This window comes from Pleurodeles waltl, chromosome 4_2 (genome assembly GCF_031143425.1).
Source record: "Pleurodeles waltl isolate 20211129_DDA chromosome 4_2, aPleWal1.hap1.20221129, whole genome shotgun sequence".
Lineage (NCBI taxonomy): Eukaryota > Metazoa > Chordata > Amphibia > Caudata > Salamandridae > Pleurodeles > Pleurodeles waltl.
The window spans coordinates 436,080,468-436,098,578 of record NC_090443.1 but is presented as its reverse complement, the minus strand read 5'-3'; positions in this window follow the sequence as shown (position 1 = coordinate 436,098,578).

Below are 18,111 nucleotides of genomic sequence, written 5' to 3'. Positions count from 1 at the left end.
CACTCCCCAGAATGTCACTTTGTCCCACTCAACCGAGGCATATTGGCTTTGAAAATTCTTGTTATACTTCCTATGGAGTGTTTTTTTTAAATGTATGTTTTTAATTGTTATTATGGACTGAATCTTAAACTATGAGCTTTTCTGCAACAGGAGAAACTGATTTTACTGTGGTGAAAAAGCAATAAATATAGTCACTATTACTGGGTAAATGTGTTGATAAAAAGAAACAACCATTGTCAAAGCCCATCAGTCTCATTCACAGCTACTGGCTTTCCAAAGGCATGTTTGCTTTGAATTCATACAAACTATGAAAAAAAATCTAAAATGGTTTCTGGTGAATCAGCAAGCATGTGCTCATAAATACTACCAAGTTAGGATGCATTTCCTTTTACCTTATGAACAAAATAATTCCAAGATGGCTACTGTGCATCAACAAGCATGAGCATGCAGCAGCAGCCATCCTCAAATCTGTTTTTTTTCCGAAAGAAAAAGCATTCCAATATAACTTCCCATGAGTGCATGCATGTTGACACACTGGTAGCAATCTTCGATATTTTTTAAACTTTATTATTGATTTATCATTCCAAGATGGCGGATGGACATTTTTGAGTGCCTAAACAAGAATTAAAGTATATGTGGTATGCTACATAAATAAAGAGAAGCAAGCTGTGCAGGACAAGGCACTTGCAAAAACGTGTTAAAAAGACAAAACAATAAAATGGAGAATGGTAAGAAGACGTGCAGGAAATAATCAAATAAAGTGGTGGAGAGTCAGAAAAAAGGGCAGGTGAAAAATAAATAAAGTGGAATTGGTTGTGGGAATAGAATGGACATGAGAAAATCAGACAATCTAGAGGGAGGGGGGACAAGAGGAATGTGAAGAGAGAGCTCGAGACAGGGGATCAAGACCAGGAAAGGAGAATGGCAGATATGATGCAAGCGATACACTTCCCTGTAGTGGTAAAACTGAGATGAAAAAATAATTCTTTCATATCTGCTGTTTGAAACAGCAAAAGGGTAGAACCCAGAGAAGTAATGGTAAAGAATACATTTTGCAGTGGGGGGATAAATAGAAGAATAGATAGGAACAGTGGCATAACAAAGGACCCCATAACCCATGCAAAGCAGGAAGGGCTGCCTGAGAGCTCCAGAGTGAGTCTAGAGGGGGTCCCTCCATATAGTTTGCAGGGTCTCCCCTCAAGTTTTGTTACGCTAGTGGGTAGGAACGCCATCAAATAAGGAGTAAGAAAGGGAGATAGATAAGAAATCGATCTAGTCATGCACAAGGGACTCACCGAAAGCCTACTCTAATCATATAGTAAATAAAGTATGTGATACAATGCTGCCTGTGACAGACAGTTTATGCCGATTGTTGAAGAACTGCAAAAAGGAATATCATGATGATTTTTTAGAAACTTTCTAGAAAACCTTTTGACTTTTGAGGACCCCCACTGAATCACTACTGGAAGCCGGGGACCACCAAGCAATTTGTACGATTTAATTTTTAAACATTAAAACAATAATTTACTAAAAATACACAAACAAGTACACACCAAACAAATACTCAAATTACTAATGGTATAAATATTTTATATTGAAATCATATGCAAAAATCGAAAGATTTTAATGGGAAGGCTGCAGCTCGGTGACTAACTTTTCAATGTTTAGTTTTATTTAGGAAAGCTGAATCCTCAGATCAGTTTCTACATTTCCCAAATGATTTCTGTTTTTATGTTTTAGGTACATGAGATCTCAAAAAGCTTTCTCACATAAATATGTGGTGGGAAAAGAAGGTAAAACCATAAGGGCCTCTCCTATCTCCATAGCCTTTCACATGTAATTCATTTGTTTTATAGCACCTCTCATACCAGTGTAGGGCGTTGGAGCACTTTACAGGGGATGACAAGGTGTAGGATTCCCATCTCGTCCATACTGGTAGGCATTTTCTAAGAATATGTGGTCTGGAGAGGCACAGACTCAGGATTCAGAACATAACACAATGGCTAGCATTGGCTTTTATAAGAAGAATGCATTTCTACACAAGCAAACCTTTTTAGCAGCATACGGATAAAGAAAGACTGGGGAGAAACATAACTTTCTAATTTGTGCCATGCAGTTTGCATGCAGCTCTTTGATGGCAGTTCATAGCTCACTATGCTAGATTACGATTGTAATTTATGAACTGCACAGCAACAAAAGAATCTGTGACAAAAGCAGTAACCCACTGTGCTATGCACATAAATTACTGTTCTTTGCATGAAACACTTTCTTTGCAACATGCATATTAACCATCTACTCTACCGTAGATGAGTCAAAACTGCCACTAGGCCAAACTCCCATCTCTCTCCAGCAGGTACATTAATCATCAGAGTTATCTTGACGCTTTTATTTTGCCCCAAAAGCTGCTGGATGTACATGGAACTTTGAGGTGCTTTTCAAACTGCTGCACAAATGAAATTATAAATATAAAAACACGAAGCGAGATGCCCCAGCTGAAGAAGTGCCTTGGGCCAGGGCCTGCGGAACCCGTGGGAATGTGTCAAGGACCCCTGGGAGTCTGCAGACTACAGGCTGGGAACCTCTGTTCTAGAACACTCTATATGCGGTCCGATTATGTAGAGTTTGCACCCTGAAAAAGGTTTTTATGCCATTGATGCAGGGAGCTGAGTGAACCAAATTGCAAATGTTTGCACATGGTCAAAAATAAAGAAAATACAATTTTTAAACCATTTCAAAATAAACTAAATGATTTGATACTTAAAATCATTTTCTTCAACAATAGAGCTTTTGACATGAATATTGAATGAAATTTGTGAATAAAAAATGAACAGTTTGATTTTGCATTATTTTTATTGATTTCAAAATAAACGGATCAAACTGTTTTAAGTGCAAATTGGGCTTTCATATTCACATTTTAAGAGTGTGAAAAAGTGACTGCCCATTTCTTATCAAGAAAATCAGAAAAAAAGGTCTTGCCTAGTAAACAGATCACACTGTCTAGTTTGGGCTGGCCTAATGTGGGCTTACTAAGAATTCACAGTGGGCTTGGAGCCTGCCCAGTGCTTGCCACTGGTTGGCTTTTTTGTCAGTCTAATTTACTTGCTTCTTATTTGTTGGGTTGCCTGTCTCTTCTCGAGTTTTTCCCTTCTCTGGACCGCCTCTTTCCTATCCTTTTGACTGTGTCCTTCAAGTGCTCACTTTTAGGGACCTACTTTTTAGGTCTTGCCTACTGGTCAGAGCTAGCTGCCTGTTCACTAAAATACCTAGTGTCAGCTTACAGCGGGCTTAGCACCTTCCCACTGCTTACCATTGGTTGGCGTTATTGTCACTCTTGTTTGTTTGATTCTTATTTGTTAACTTGTGTGGGCTTTCTTTCCTCTCCTTGTGTTTGCCCCTCCCCTGGAGCATTGCCTCATTACTTATGTCTTTCCACGGCTAACTTTTCAGGCCCTTTTATTTTCTTTTTGATTAAGTGCTCTATGAGAGCGCATGTGTTTCCAGATGTTTCCCCCATGGAATACTCTTCCCCCTTCTGTCGTATTCCATTTTGTACTCTCTCACCTGTGTGCCTCTTCCCCTCTCTGCTCCATCATGCTGCTACCCTTGTGAACTCTCTGTTGTTTTCTTGCCCATATGCTTCTCCTCCAGCTCCATGTTGATTTCTTGCCTGCTTGCCTTTTTCCCCAGTCCCTCACCCTTCGCATTGCTCTTTGTCCATGTGATTTGCTTTACCAATCTGTAATTTTGCAGGCGAGTGCATGTCTGGTGTATGCCTACAAAACAACACAGCTGGTAGTGTTGTAGGCTTTTTTATTTCTCTTTAGCCATGCCACACAGCATCGAAGATGCTGTAAACCCAAAGGCAAAACCTATTTGCTTTGCCAATTCTTGTTGTTTCTTTGGTTCAGCACTCCTTGAGCACTCCTTGAGAGTGTATGTTTGATCTCTACCTCGTCTACTGTTTATTTTTTCACTTCAGCCCCACTTTCCTTTATGTGCAGCTCTCAGTGTTACTCCCACTATTGTGTGCTGCTTTTCGTCTCCTTCTCTCGCCATCTTTATTTGAATTTTATTTCTTGCCACCAGCCCCCTCCTGCTTTTTGTTTGCCCACGCCCGCCCAATGTTTTTTTTTTTTACATTTTTTATGGAGGGCCCCTCCTTTTAAAAGAAAAAGGACCTTTGTGCTGCTTCAATTTCATTTTTTAGGGTCGAGCCAGCATTGTATGCGCTCGCGCATGCGTATCGCAGCAAGATGCTTTAGTGTTTAGAAAAGGGCTCGGAGCCCTGTCGACATCACGTCAGTGTTTTTCATTGGTTCGTGGGCTTGCCTAATAAAATCTGCTTGCTTTCATTAGTCGAAGGCATGCATACGTCATGCCTTTTCCGGTGGCTAGCCCTCCTCGAGCGCAACGACCAAGTACAGAAAACATGCGAGGCTCGCTGTTTTCTGTCCGGCTCATGGACTACTTTTTCTCTAATTTAATAGCGCGATTTCGCTTGGCAGAAGTCAACCGCTTTACATAGTTAATTGCACTTTTTCGGGTTACATACATAAATGCACTTTTGCCATTAGGTGAAAAGTCGGGTTAGGAGTTTACAACGCTATCAGCTCTAACATGAGCAAATGCGAGACCCGTTGCATTGCAAATGATTGTTTTACTTACCGTCTCATCTCAGATTGGTTAAAAAAAAATGCCTCCTGCGTGTGCATACGTCAACATAAATGCACACGCCTACAAAATGATACGGTTGCCAATATGAACTATGTCACCATGCCTTTTTTTCATGACGGTCTTAGGGGGGTGGGCAGAATGCCCTAACCTCCCAACCCCCAGGAGTTTCGGGCGGGTGGTAGCGTCCAAGGTCCCAGGACAAACTTATTGGCTAATTTGTAGCGTGGGGGGGCTTTCGTGGATTAGGTTATTAGGGATTGGTGACAGTTACAGGGCGCCATTTTTCTGGTACGCACCAGCTGCAAGGGTCAGTGGGAGCCTTTAATTTTGTGGGCCCTAGTGTTCTCCGTTAGGTGGCCACGATTAGCGGGGTGAGTGGACTTCCCTCACCCTCTTAGCAGAGAGGAGGGTTTTCTAATACGGGATGAATAATTTCAAATAAACCCTTTCTGTGTCATCAGTGTCCACCTCTTTAGCTCACAAGGATGCCAGCGGTGGCAGACAGCTTACTTCATTTTATGACCTCAGTGTCTGGTAGGAAGAGAGCAGACCTGTGCTTCTTCTTCAGTGCTTAGTGGAAGGGAGGAGGCAGACAGAGTAAGGAAGGGGAGACAATGAAGAGAGAAAACGAGTGGGAGGCTAGAGGAACAGTAAGAGGGAGTATTACAGAGAAGGGAAATGAGAGGCAGGGAGTCAGAGGTGTGCTAGCTGGCACTTCCACTGTACTGGGGGAAGGCAAGGCACTTTTTGTCTAGACAGGAAACTTTACTGGGAGACAGGGCACTTTATAAGGAGATGAGATACTTTATATGGGGACAGGACACTTTATAAGGCGTCAGATTACCTTATATGGGGACAAAATACTTAACATGGGAATGGCTACTTTACCTGGGGACGGGACACTTTACAGAGAGGCCGCCCTTTTTATAGGGTGACAAGACACTTAACACTTGGAACACTTTACATGGTAATGGAACACTTCATATGGTGATGGAACTCTTTACGTAATCAGGGGACACTTTACACGAGGACAGGACACTACACGGCCACTGGAAACTCAATACAGAGACAAGACATTTACATCTAGATAGGACACTATACAGACACGGGGCACTTTATAAGGGAAAAGGACACTTTACAGAACAACAAGCTATCTTGCACATGGAAAGATCACTTTATACGGAGACAGCCGCAGACAGGACACTTTATGCAGGGGTAGGACGGTTTTCAAATGGACATGAATCTTTACTTTTAGGCAGCAGACTACAGGGAAAGGACGCTGTGTACAGGGAAGATTGTATTTTAAACAAAAGCAGAACACTTTACACATTCACTCAAATCTTCCGAGGCGCGGGCTGGCACCATATGATTCAAAGTTCCATTTCATCGCTTTATGGTTTTATGACTGCACTATCAAAGGTTCGAATTTATAAGCACAGTGAAAGGTAGCAATCAGAGTGCACATCACGTACCCTCTTCCCTTAGACACTTAAAAAAGCATGCATTTCACTCTTTTGCCCGGGGTTTGAGACCGAAATCAGGCTAAAGTGGTTAAAACACTATGCAGACATCTCCCAATTCATTGTTAGTACAATTTTATAGTGCCTTCGGCCAAAGTGCTAACCGCGAGTGAAGCTAAAGGCAGCATAACAAAAGATGAAGGCAATGAGGACCTGATCTTGTCGTGACCAATGAGCTGGATTCTTACAACCCTCGTGATAGGTAGCATGGAGGCGCTGCCTGGAGCAATGTAGGCCTTTTGCTCCAAAGGACTTGTACGTGGGGGACCAAACCTTGACTGGCATGTTCTTAGATTTCCAGTGATGCACAGCAAAATAAAACTAATGGCCACTACACCCAGGGGGAAAATGTCCCTCGGTGTGGGGTCAGTAGTTATTTTTTTTTCAAAAACGAACTCTCACTTGTGGAGTTTGTTTTTGAAAAACAAAAAGTTTGGTGGTTGGTTGGCAACACCATCAGATGATGTCCACCAAACTGTTGGTACATTCAGAGGAGCTACTCTGGTGCTGCTGCCAAGAAGGGTTACGGGCAGAGGGCAGCCCGTGGAGCGGGGGGGGGGAGAGCAATAATGAAAAAAAGCTGACCTGCCGCCTCGGTTCGTCCTGTCTTCTTCCTTCTCTCCCCACCCAATCCTGAGAAAAGCTCCGGAATTGTCCAGAGCAGGGCAAACATGCTAGTCAGTGAGGAAGTAGGAGAAGGGCCGGCTTTTGGGCGGTGCGACCGCACCGTGTGCTGACCTCAGGGGTTGCTGTGTTTAGCAGTAGCTTCCGAAACTTGCAATTTAAAAGCACCTGCTGAAAAGTTCCTTGTGCGTTTAGCCTTCAAGAAAAAAAATAGTCAAGATGCCTCTTGTGATTAATGTTCATGCTAGAGAGAGAGAGATTGGAGTTTTTGAGTGGCAGCTTTGAGTCAACATAAAGTAGCATAGAGGGTTAATATGCCTGCTGCAAAAAACAGGACTATGGGGGATATTTAAGAAAAGTGGCGCTGCACACAGTGCAGCACCACTTTTATGCACCCCTTAGCGCCCCCCTAATGCCACCATGTGTGCGTCATATTTACAATACAGTGCACCATGGCGGTTGTTCGGGGACTAGCGTCAGAATTTTTTTACGCTGGTCTGGTGCTTTGCAGGATTAGCGTAAAATATGTTTACGCTAATTTTGCAAAGCACCCAGAGGCCCATTGTAACAAATGGAAGCCTCCTTTTAATGCCTGCTCTGAGCAGGTGTTAAAAGTGCTGGAAACAAATGACGCAAAGAAATTTGACAGATTTTTTTGCGTATTTGTTTTGGCCCCCCTAACGGAGGGGTGCTCCCTTTGCATACCTTATGCCTGGCACAGGCATAATGTAGCACACAGGGTTGCAAAGTGGTGCAATGTATGCATTGCACCTCTTTGTAAATATGGTGCAGCATTTTTGGTTTTCTAATGCCACATTAGTGTAAAGAAAATGACACTAATGTGGCATTAGAATGGCACTAGGGGCTCTTAAATATGCCTCTATGGCAGTGCTAATTTGTGCCTGATGTTTCCAGTGTGGAGCACCAGCACTTATTTTTGAGGGCCGGCGCTTATTTTTCTGCCTCAAGAATTTACTTAGAGAAAAAGACACATATGGAAAAGACGGAGGAAGAGAAAAAAGCGTCACAATAGGAAAAAGCAGAAATCCGCAAGAGTGAGCTGAAGGGGCAGGGAGTGCCTGTAAATGGATTGAAGAGGCCCGAGGTGGCTTCAGGATTACGCTGCCTCTGTATTCTGTGTTCACACATTTAATTGCAGCATCTGCATGTTTAAAAGGAGGGCTTTGGGCACCGGCACCTTTTTATTTAGAAATTAAGCACCCATTAGGGGAGCCGGAAAATGGCGATAGGAAATCTATGAGATTTCCTTGCGCCATTTTTTATGGAGCTTTTAACACCTGCTCAAGAGCAGGCATTGAAAGGGGCCTTCCATGCTTTAGAAGAGGCCATATGTACTAAGCAGGAGTAGCGCCAATATTTTTGCACTACTCCTGCAGAGTACATCAATAGTGTCATGAAAACTTACGCTTTATCCCCTAACCTGTGCTATGGTGCGCTGTATTTTAAATACGGCGCACAAATGGTGGTGGTAGGGGGGTGCTAAGGGGTGCAGGGAAAGTGGTGCTGCACTCAGTGCAGCACCACATTCCATAAATCTGTCCCTTTGTTTTTTGATTCAAACGCTGCTTTCACATGACATCTCCCTCAATGTGACTCTCTTCAGAAGAATTTTCTTGAGATAACATCTTTCAAAGCAGGGTTCCTTGGGCCTTGTTCTTAAAACCAGTCAGGAATTAGCATCCTAGTGTTTCCACCTCACATGGGTTCAATTCTCTGAATGTTTGGACTTCAAACAAGCATTTGGAATGCAATAGTCTTGTGTTTGCTTAAGTTAGAGCTCATAGCGTTGTAAATTACTGACTGGACTTTTATTGCCACACAGACTGAAAACAACAAAAGGAAGAGAGCAAGGGTGAGGTGGCCCTGGGAAAGCCCCCCTCTGCTGTTGGTTTATGTTTATAGAGGGAGCTGGTAGGGAGGAGGGACTGAACATGCACCCACACTGTTGAGGTGAAACAGGCAAATGCCAAAAAAAAGTCCCTTACAGAAGAGATAAACAGGACATAGCGTAATTACACAGTACTTTGTGCTGCTCCCAAAGTGGCAGGGTGTAATTCTGAAAACGCTGGATAATTTCTTATTACAATATGAAAATATACATGTGTGCATTTTTGCACGTAAAAGGCCCATATTGATACTTTTTTAGCGCCGCATTTGCGTCAATTTTTGATGCAAAAGTGGCGCAAACTTGCAAAATATAACTGTATTTTATAAGTTTGCGCCGCTGTTGCGTAAAAAAATTATGCAAATGCAGCGCTAAAAAAGTATAAATATGGGCCTAAGTTTTCTCGACATGGAAAATAATTTTTTGTTTATATCTGGAGAGAAAGCCTTGCCCCTGGACCACCGTCAGTCGTGAGATGAAGTTTATTCGTGCTCTAGAGTAAATCTTTGACCTGTTTAGAAGGTGAGAAAGGAATCACAGAATGGTTTATTATCACCCACAAATGTTTAAGTTTGTGGGTGTTCAGAACCTCCCAGAGCCTTCCTGCCTGAGAACGCCCACTTACACCCACAGCTGACATACTTACATGGAAATCTTCACGTGAGTAATTTCTTCTAGGAGCGTCAAATTGTCTCTTTGAATTACAAAAGCGTTTTACACTCGTGAAAAGGGCTATTTTGCACGCGTAAGTCAAACATAAAATGGTAAATCCTTTGAATTGTTTATTTCTTACTTTCAAAAGTTATGGTTTTCGTTTTTTCTTATCACAAACAGTAATTTCATTATTTATTTCCTGGTTCATCTTTAACCGTGTAATGATACGAGATCTCTTATCTTTTGAGTGCAATCAGTCCCTCCCTTCCACCCAGGGAACATGACTATTACGACATATTTTAACCAGCCCACGTTTCATTCCAGTAAGACACTCATTGTTCTTCCACTGCACCACAGATTTACATTTACTTTCCTTTCTAAAGGAAAGTATGTCCTCTGCTGCCCTGAGAACCGTAGCACAAAGCCTCTGGGCATTTCATGATGTGTTTTCCCCCTTTTGGCACTAAGCCTACGCCATTGTCTACTCAATCGAATTTTACAACTTCTTAAAACTGAAAAAAGCAACCAGGGGACTCCGGGACCTCATGTCCCAGGTCTCCCAGACTTCCTAAAGAAACTTAAAATAACCAGCCATACCGCATCACACATCTAGAAACTTTTAGGACCCCCAAGACAACTTCTTCTTAAAAAACTAAAGAAGAAATGGACTCCACCAATCCCTGACAACCTCCTTCTGCACTTTTCTGACTCCACATGGCAGTGAATATGGCACTCCCCCTTCTAAGCTAAAATCACCCCGACAATCGCACAATCAAGTCGATACACAACTCATACTGGACTCCAGTTAAACTCCATAAAATGGGGATATTGCAAACTGGCATATGCTGGTGATGTGAGGATTCTTCTGGATCAACTGTTCACACATTCTTTTCATGCAAGCTCTCCAACTGCTATGGTCTAAGATACAGCACCTCATTCAGAACGTCTTTCAAATTCACCCTACCCCGTCTATACTAACCTCAACACTTCCATTCGCAGCACACCACCCCAACATCACTCTGCCCACAAACGACATACTCCTACTGGACCTAATGCTAGCACTAGACAAAAGTGATCTTATCAGAATGGAAATCCACCACAGAATCCTCCTGCAAAAAATGGTGGAATCTTAATGCTTACTAGGAGCTCTGACAACATCATGTACAAAAAAACTACACAACAATAGTAAGTGCTCACGTGACATATGGAATTCACTAAATCGCGACCTCCTAAAAATCGACCCCCCCCATTGACCATAAAGCCCAAAAAGGGTGTTTCACCCATTCGTCGAGACTCTGCAATTCCATTTCCATCCTTCCTAACTATGTTTACACTCCCCTTATAGGATACCTCACCTCTTTCTCTTGTTTCCTTTACCTCCTCTCCCCCAGAATCCCTCTTCTCTTCCCCCTTTCTCTTTAACTTCCTCCTCACTTCTCTCCAACCAAGCTACTGCACACTAGGGTTCCATTTTCACACTTCCTCCAAGACACCCATCATCTCATCCTCCTTGATCAACCAGTAATCATGCAAGATCCATCATCACTTGCCCCCTCACTACCTTATCAATGGCATCCCAGGTCACTCACCAACATAAATGTTTCACACTATTTAGATGATGTGTCCATATGTGATTTCACTCTACTCATTCAAGTTTGTATATTATACATAACTTTACCCAGTGTCTGCATACACCCTGCTTCATGTACTCTACCTCAATTCCTTTGAAGTAAAAATTGTTTGAAATAAAAATATATATAAATGCGTCACAGTACATGCGTCGACGTCTGGAAACACCCACTCTCCACCCACTCTCCACCCATGTAACACCTTCGTGGCGCAAAGTAACACCAGAGAGCGACTTGTGATGCCTTGCATTACTCCAATCACACAAGGCCGCGCTAGGCAGTGTCCGAGTCTTGGTAAATCTCACTTAAGGGCTGGCGTTACCTTGCGTAACACAAGGGCACTGCAAACTCTTGCTAAATCTGTCCATATATTTTACACCCTATTTTAGGGTAGCTAATCTAGAATTCAAATTCAGCAGTGCTGTCACTCTTTATATTTCTAATATGACATAGGTTCAGTGTCAATCTAGTAGCCAGTTTGACCCCATTTTTTTATACAAATTAACAAACAAAACACAATCGAAACCCATATTGCATTAAATATAGTACATCAAAACTATCCCATTCGACCAAGGTTGAGGGGCTAAGCACATGCAAGAAGTTTCCATCTCACCATAAACCAACTGTGTGCTGAAAGAGATGACTCTAGAATTTCACTGCCTAAATATCGCTGCACAAAAATAATGCTTCCTAAATATCCTTTAAAAAAAATAGCGCCCCATTGCCAAAATAATCTATACCAGTTAGAGAGATGTTTTTTATACAATATATAGGCCACAGTATTTATTGCAGAGATATTTTTTTATTGTTATTTTGACTTGTGATATACAAAAACAATAATGCATCCTCAATGCCACTCTACAAAATTGGAAGACAATGTTACCGTCTTGGGAATTTGTCTACAATTAAGTTATTAATTAATCTTCAAAATATTTCTAATTAATGTCTCTCTTTGTCTAGCAGCTCTAAAGTCTACTGGTACCCTTCATCAATTCAGTTTCAGCTGATGTTCTTTTTTTGGGAAGTGGCCTAACTGGCCAAATATTTTTAGCTCACAAAAGATGGGTTACTGCAATTAGCCATTCGTAAATGACAGCCAGATATGTTGTATCATGTCACAGACAGTGTGTGTCTGTCTATTAAATATTTTCCAGCTCATACCTTTCATAGGCATTGACCCTCCGATTCCACTACCCATTTTCTATATTTGCAGAGTTGTACACCTGTGCCGTGCCATTGAGAATGGCTGCTATATGGCAGATTCATCTGGGTTTTCATGCCTGTGAAGTAAAACCTATGATAGTATTTCGTTTTTTCACAGAAAGGATCCCTCCATATACTCCTCCAATAATGGTGTAAGGCCAGAAGGAATGTGACATTTTGGAAATATTGGATGTTAAGGTTTAAGGAAAGAAACTTTTCATTTTTTACTTCACTGGAATGTCTAGGGTCTATATGATAACTTATAATTACATAATACCCATGTGCATGCTCTCTGAAGTGAATTGGTATGTAAAGGCGACACAGTCATGATTCTGCTTATGGGTCATTTTCTGCACCACTTCATCTTTGGTGTTAGCCGTTCTTACCATCTGTTGCTTGTCGAGAGTAGCTGCAGTGTGCTACAGAGGATGTCTGGAGGGTGTTCTCAGGTGGAGCTGCTGATCTGGAACTGGTGACATAGGGCCTGATTAAAAAAAGTGTTGCTGCACCCAGTGCCCCTTAGCGCCCCACCCTAATGCCACCATGTGTGCGCCATATCTAAGATATGCTCTGAACAGGCGTTAAAAGTGGCAATAAAGTGACATGCCATTTTTTCAGCCACCCCAAACGGGGAACGGGGGGGGCCAGGCACAAACATAATGTAGCACAAAGGTTTACAAAATGGCACAAAGCATCCATTGCCCCACTTTGTAAATTTGTTGCTGCGATTTTGGCCCCTTCGGGCCACATTAGCGTAAAACAAATTACACTAATGTGGAGCAAGGAGGTGCTAGGGGCTCTTAAATCTGCCCCATAGTTCCTTGCTGTCCTTCCGGTGGTAACACACAGTCAGTAGTGTTAGATATAGAAACCGGGGGGGGGGCAGATACTTAACATGTAGCATGGAGCAAAGAGTAGTGTGATGGGGAAGGTTGTGACATCAAATGAAAACAATGGTGATGTCTCCCTAAAACTAAGATGGTAGTGCGCTCACTTTACCTGAGAATTGGCTGTCCCCATAAGTAATGCAAGTCATAGGATTCCAGAGCGGTAAAAGATCAATATAAAAGAGAGAATACATTCCAGCTCACTTAACATTTTTAGGTTCACGTTTAGTTGCTAGTAAGGACTTGGTATACATTTCTTTGCAGTGATCTATTCTGTTTTTGACTTTATGTCTGAAGGAGGCCTTTGCCCGACTTACTCTAAAGTGACGACTACAGTTATCTCTTTTAGCAAGATGTTTTCCGGCATCAATTTACAGGTAGTTCCCATAGAACGCCACTGTAGGGTCAAGGGGCGGTCACCTCTACGTCATCAAGGAATGGTCCAATTTTAAAGGGGGCTATTGTAAATAATTTGGAAAGCACAAAGAGTGTATGCGGTGTAGGAAAATCCATTTGTTTGTAATGTTCCCCGACATTTTTCCTTCTTAACATCTTCTGTTTTTGAATTTTACAGTGGCCAAGGGCAGGCTATAATGCCACTATTACATGTGGTGTGCTGAAGAGGATAGCCTTTAGTCCAAGCTTGCAATGCTCGCCAATTTGATGAATCAAATGGCTCAGAAGAAGGGTTTGATAGAGTTGTGCAAAGTAGAGGTATGGGGTGTCAGGGTGAAAGAAAATCTTTCCAGCTGTTAATATGTAAAATATGCTTTGAGAAGGGTTTGTGTTCTGCAGCAAAGATGCAAAGAGCATATTTTCAACACAATAACTGAATTCAAAAATGTATTCTGTAATAGGATTTTTCACTAATAAATTAAAACAGTCAAAAATAAATACATACATGCCACCTAATACCTCAAGTGACATCAGTCATATATGTTTCCTAAGAAAACTTGAACAAAATCTATTCTGTTTCTTAATATCAAATATGATCACCAGTTGTCACTAATCCTAGTTGGCTAAGGTATCTCAATTTCTCCTGCTATTCCTACAGCTTTCACAACGAGGGTAAGAGACCACACCAGCCGAGGCGTCTTCACTTTGGGAAAAAACAGAAATCTATGCATGGGAAATAAACATCTGGGGCTCCTCCAGCTTGTTGCAAAGCAAAAGGTGTTTGCTATGGGGTTGAGCAGATAGGATAAAGTAGCCTCCTCTTACGTACCCTGTAGCGTGGCAGACTGAGAGCTAAAAGCATCTTTGCAAATGTGTTCATACAAGCTCCCTTGTCTACCGAATGAGTGTAGGGTGTGACGCCCAACCTCTCCGGGACAAATGAAGTAGAGTATTATAGATGTGTTTACAGGAAAAGTGTGCGTATTCCCTTAGGGCTGTGTGAAGGCATACAGGCTGCACAGCTGACAAACTCTCTGCTCATCCATCCCTGGTACTCAGGCCATCATGGGATTTCCCTCTGTCACTTATTGCCAATCCAGCACTGGAAGTCCACCTCCCAACTTTCCTGGAATTTAGCATCTATGAGGAAATGCCCAGCCTAAATGTTCTATTAATTGGCAGGAAAAACAGGAATGAACTCCTCTGAGCTGTTCCAGGAACATTCAGGTAATATGAAATATCCCGCTGAGCTATCTCACGACGATGGCACTCAACAGGAAGTAGTGAACCCTAGCTGCTCTTATGGTTGGCATGTACCAGGAAGTAAATCCTTCACAATGTCCTGAGAATGTGTGTCTGTCTTTCTCCAAGCCCTGCAGGTGCAGGGAGCTCCTAAAAGTACCGATGATGAAACTGCCTGTTGTCCCTACAGTCCCAGGATTTCAGATATTGCAACTGCAGTGCTTAGCCAAAATCTCCTTTGTTTAAATTGACTTGCATTGGTTACTGAGGCTGCGAAGCCACAGCTTACCAGGGGAGTTTGTTTAAGTCTACAGGTAAATCTTAAACAGAAGAGGGATTTCTAGTGCTGGGACTACAAACAATAAATAAAGCACTGATTTCACAAAAAGTAATGAGGTCTTCATTGTTTTTTCTTTGTTTTCAGGCAGTTCTCCAGAGTCTCTTTTATCTCACTGTTTCGGGGTGTGACTACTGGGGGACAAAATACGCCAGTGTCTTGGTGTTATTCCACCATAATATAATTCCAAGATGTTTCTGCTGTCAAAGTATGGTGGGCACACCATCGATACCAAATATTGACAAGCTGGGCATGTATAGATAAGTATAGGTTTACTTTACGTAACTCCACAGATATGTACCTTCAAGGAATGCAGATGTGGAGTTAGGAAAATAACCGTGTATGCACCTGCCCACTTTAACTTTTGGTTCCACCAACAGTGATTGAGATTTCCTGGTGTACAGAGGGTGCATTAGGTTCCTTTAAGGTTTAGAGAGTGCACTTGATGCTGAGACATGCTTTAGTAGACTTGACTGAATACTGCAATGACACACATGAGTTGTGTGATTATACTACAAGGTGTATATGTCGACTCTATAGGGGGCCCTTTAAACTTGAGAGTACACTCTCCTCAGAGGTCTACTGCACTGGCCCTGGGAGTAGACTCTGCACTGAGACCTATTGCTCTGTCCAGGAACATACAGTCTGCTGAGAGATACACCGCACAGAAACGATGAGTATAATCTACACGTAGACATGTTGCTCTAGACTGAAGTGTGCAAAATGCTCAGAGAGATACCACAAACTGCCATAGCTCACACTCTGCACTAAGACTTGCCTGGGCAGTACATGTAAACTGAGACGTGCCACACAGGGCTGGTGTATACTCACTGTGTAGTGTCACGCTGGAGCGCTCAGTGCAGAAGCTCAGGCTTCTTCTCACGTTAACACTTCTGCGCCTCTATCCCAGCAGCAGACTTTTAATGCTGTAATATTGGCCGGGCTCCTAACCTTGCAGCTTGAGCTCAAGTCTAACAACCCCCTTGGGCCGAAGTAGTGGCGGCCACAGAAGCCGAAGGGCGGGAACTCACCCTGGCTATTGATTGGCCTTTTCTCAACATCAGTCTTCACCATTATCAGAACAAAGCAGCCATACTGCTATTCTAACTCCAACATCTAGAACACACCAGAGAAACCGGATAAATGCAGGTGTGACAGCTAAATATGAGCCCCAAATATTCCTCTCACACTGCATTGATGGGCATAGTGTCACACAGGGTCATTCCAAAGGCACCCATTCTGTTGTTTACTTGAACCTGTATCTGCTGTTGTTCGGAGGAAGAGTAGAAGCTCATGCCCTACCTTTTCACACTGTGGGTAAGCAGGTTCTTAACTGATGTGCATATGCACTTTAGAGTTGGACCACTTGGGAGACTGTGGGTATTGGTGTGTTCTATGCCATTGTACTATTGAATGAACGTCGAGAGCCTGTGGTTTAAGATATTGCAGAACCACACCACCACACTGTATGCATCTCTCATTCGTCGTCTCCTGTCACCTGCCAGCATATGCCCTGAATCAGGGCCTGAGGCAGACCTCAGACCAACATGGTATTTCATAGTAATACCATATTGGTGGCAACATTACTGTCCTTCCGAATTAGAACAAAAGTAAAGATGATAAGTCCTTTAAGAGTGCTTCGAAACTAGCTTCTGAATACAGTCAACACACATAGAGCCTTATTTAGAACTTGTTGGATAGGATACTCTATCAAAATGCAGAGGATATTCCACCAGACATATTACAAGTGTCTTAGGCTAATGTGGTCATGAAATAAGGGGTATCAACCAAGTTTGTGGTGGAGTGTGGTGTGCATCAAACACGAAATAAGGCCTGTAGCCTCATAACAACTGTTACAGTGTCAGGGTAGCCTGAAGACCATAGCTGCACTTGGTTTTAATCGACATCCCTGCTGGCTCGCGGCCTCCAGAACGGGGAGGTGATTTTGATATTCCAGATGTTTTTGCAACTTCCACTATTCTGCAATTTTGGACTCTTCAAATGGAGTCCATTGTCTGTGCATAGTTCTTGTACAAGACTGTGTGTGGTCACCAGGCAAGCATCAACGTTTCTGCCATTGCACTATTTCTAATTGAATGTATTTGGTATTATCATTTACCATGACCAGAAAATGGTGCTCATTTGGGAACCTATCAAATTCTGAGCTGAATAAACGGAAACCACTTGACATGTCCTCAGTGATGATCGGGCTGGTGGGTCTGGAACCACGGTTGCATGGCAAGCAACGTTTCAAACACAGAGGTAGCATTCTTTTTGCATGTCAGCAACATTGTTGATTTTATCATATTTAAGGCCACCACAGTTTATATGGCAGTGAATGTCTACATAAGAAGTATGGAACTTCTGATGTTTTGTTGCTGTCGCCCTGTGGCAGATAGGCCATTGGCTGACGATATTCTGGTGGTACAAACAGATGAGACTCTGAGAAAAGAAACTATCTAGGTTCCCCACTTCTAAATGAGGTGGAGTAACTGGAGGTTGGGTGAAGCAAGACATAAGCAGGTAGTGCAGATATTCTGCGTCCAACAAATCCTTAATGAGCATGTATATTTGTCATAATGTTAAATAGTGCCATAGCTGCTGCTGACATATACAATGATTTTTTTATATCTCCACAACAGATTTCAAGCTTGTGAGGAGTCAAGCCATGAAAATGAAGGGCGTCAGATCTGGTGGTGCACCTTTCTCTACATGCTAGAAGCCTTGAATTAACTTTGCACTTTTATGGCTCAGTTACTGAGAGACTGCGAAGGTCTGTGTACCAGAACTGTCTAGCACAAACTGGTGCATTTACCATTGGCGTTCAAGGATCTTTATTTATCTTCATCAGCGGCTTGGGAATGAGGGTTATTGATGGAGAACATAAGCATATAGATTGAAGCAGGAACTCAAGAACGTCTCCCTGTGGCTCTATTGATGTCACCACCTGCCTGCAAAATATCAATGTTTTGAGTTTTTCTGTGTTGCAAAGAGTTTTATAACATGGTAATCTCATTTGTAAAATTGGAATTGAAGATGC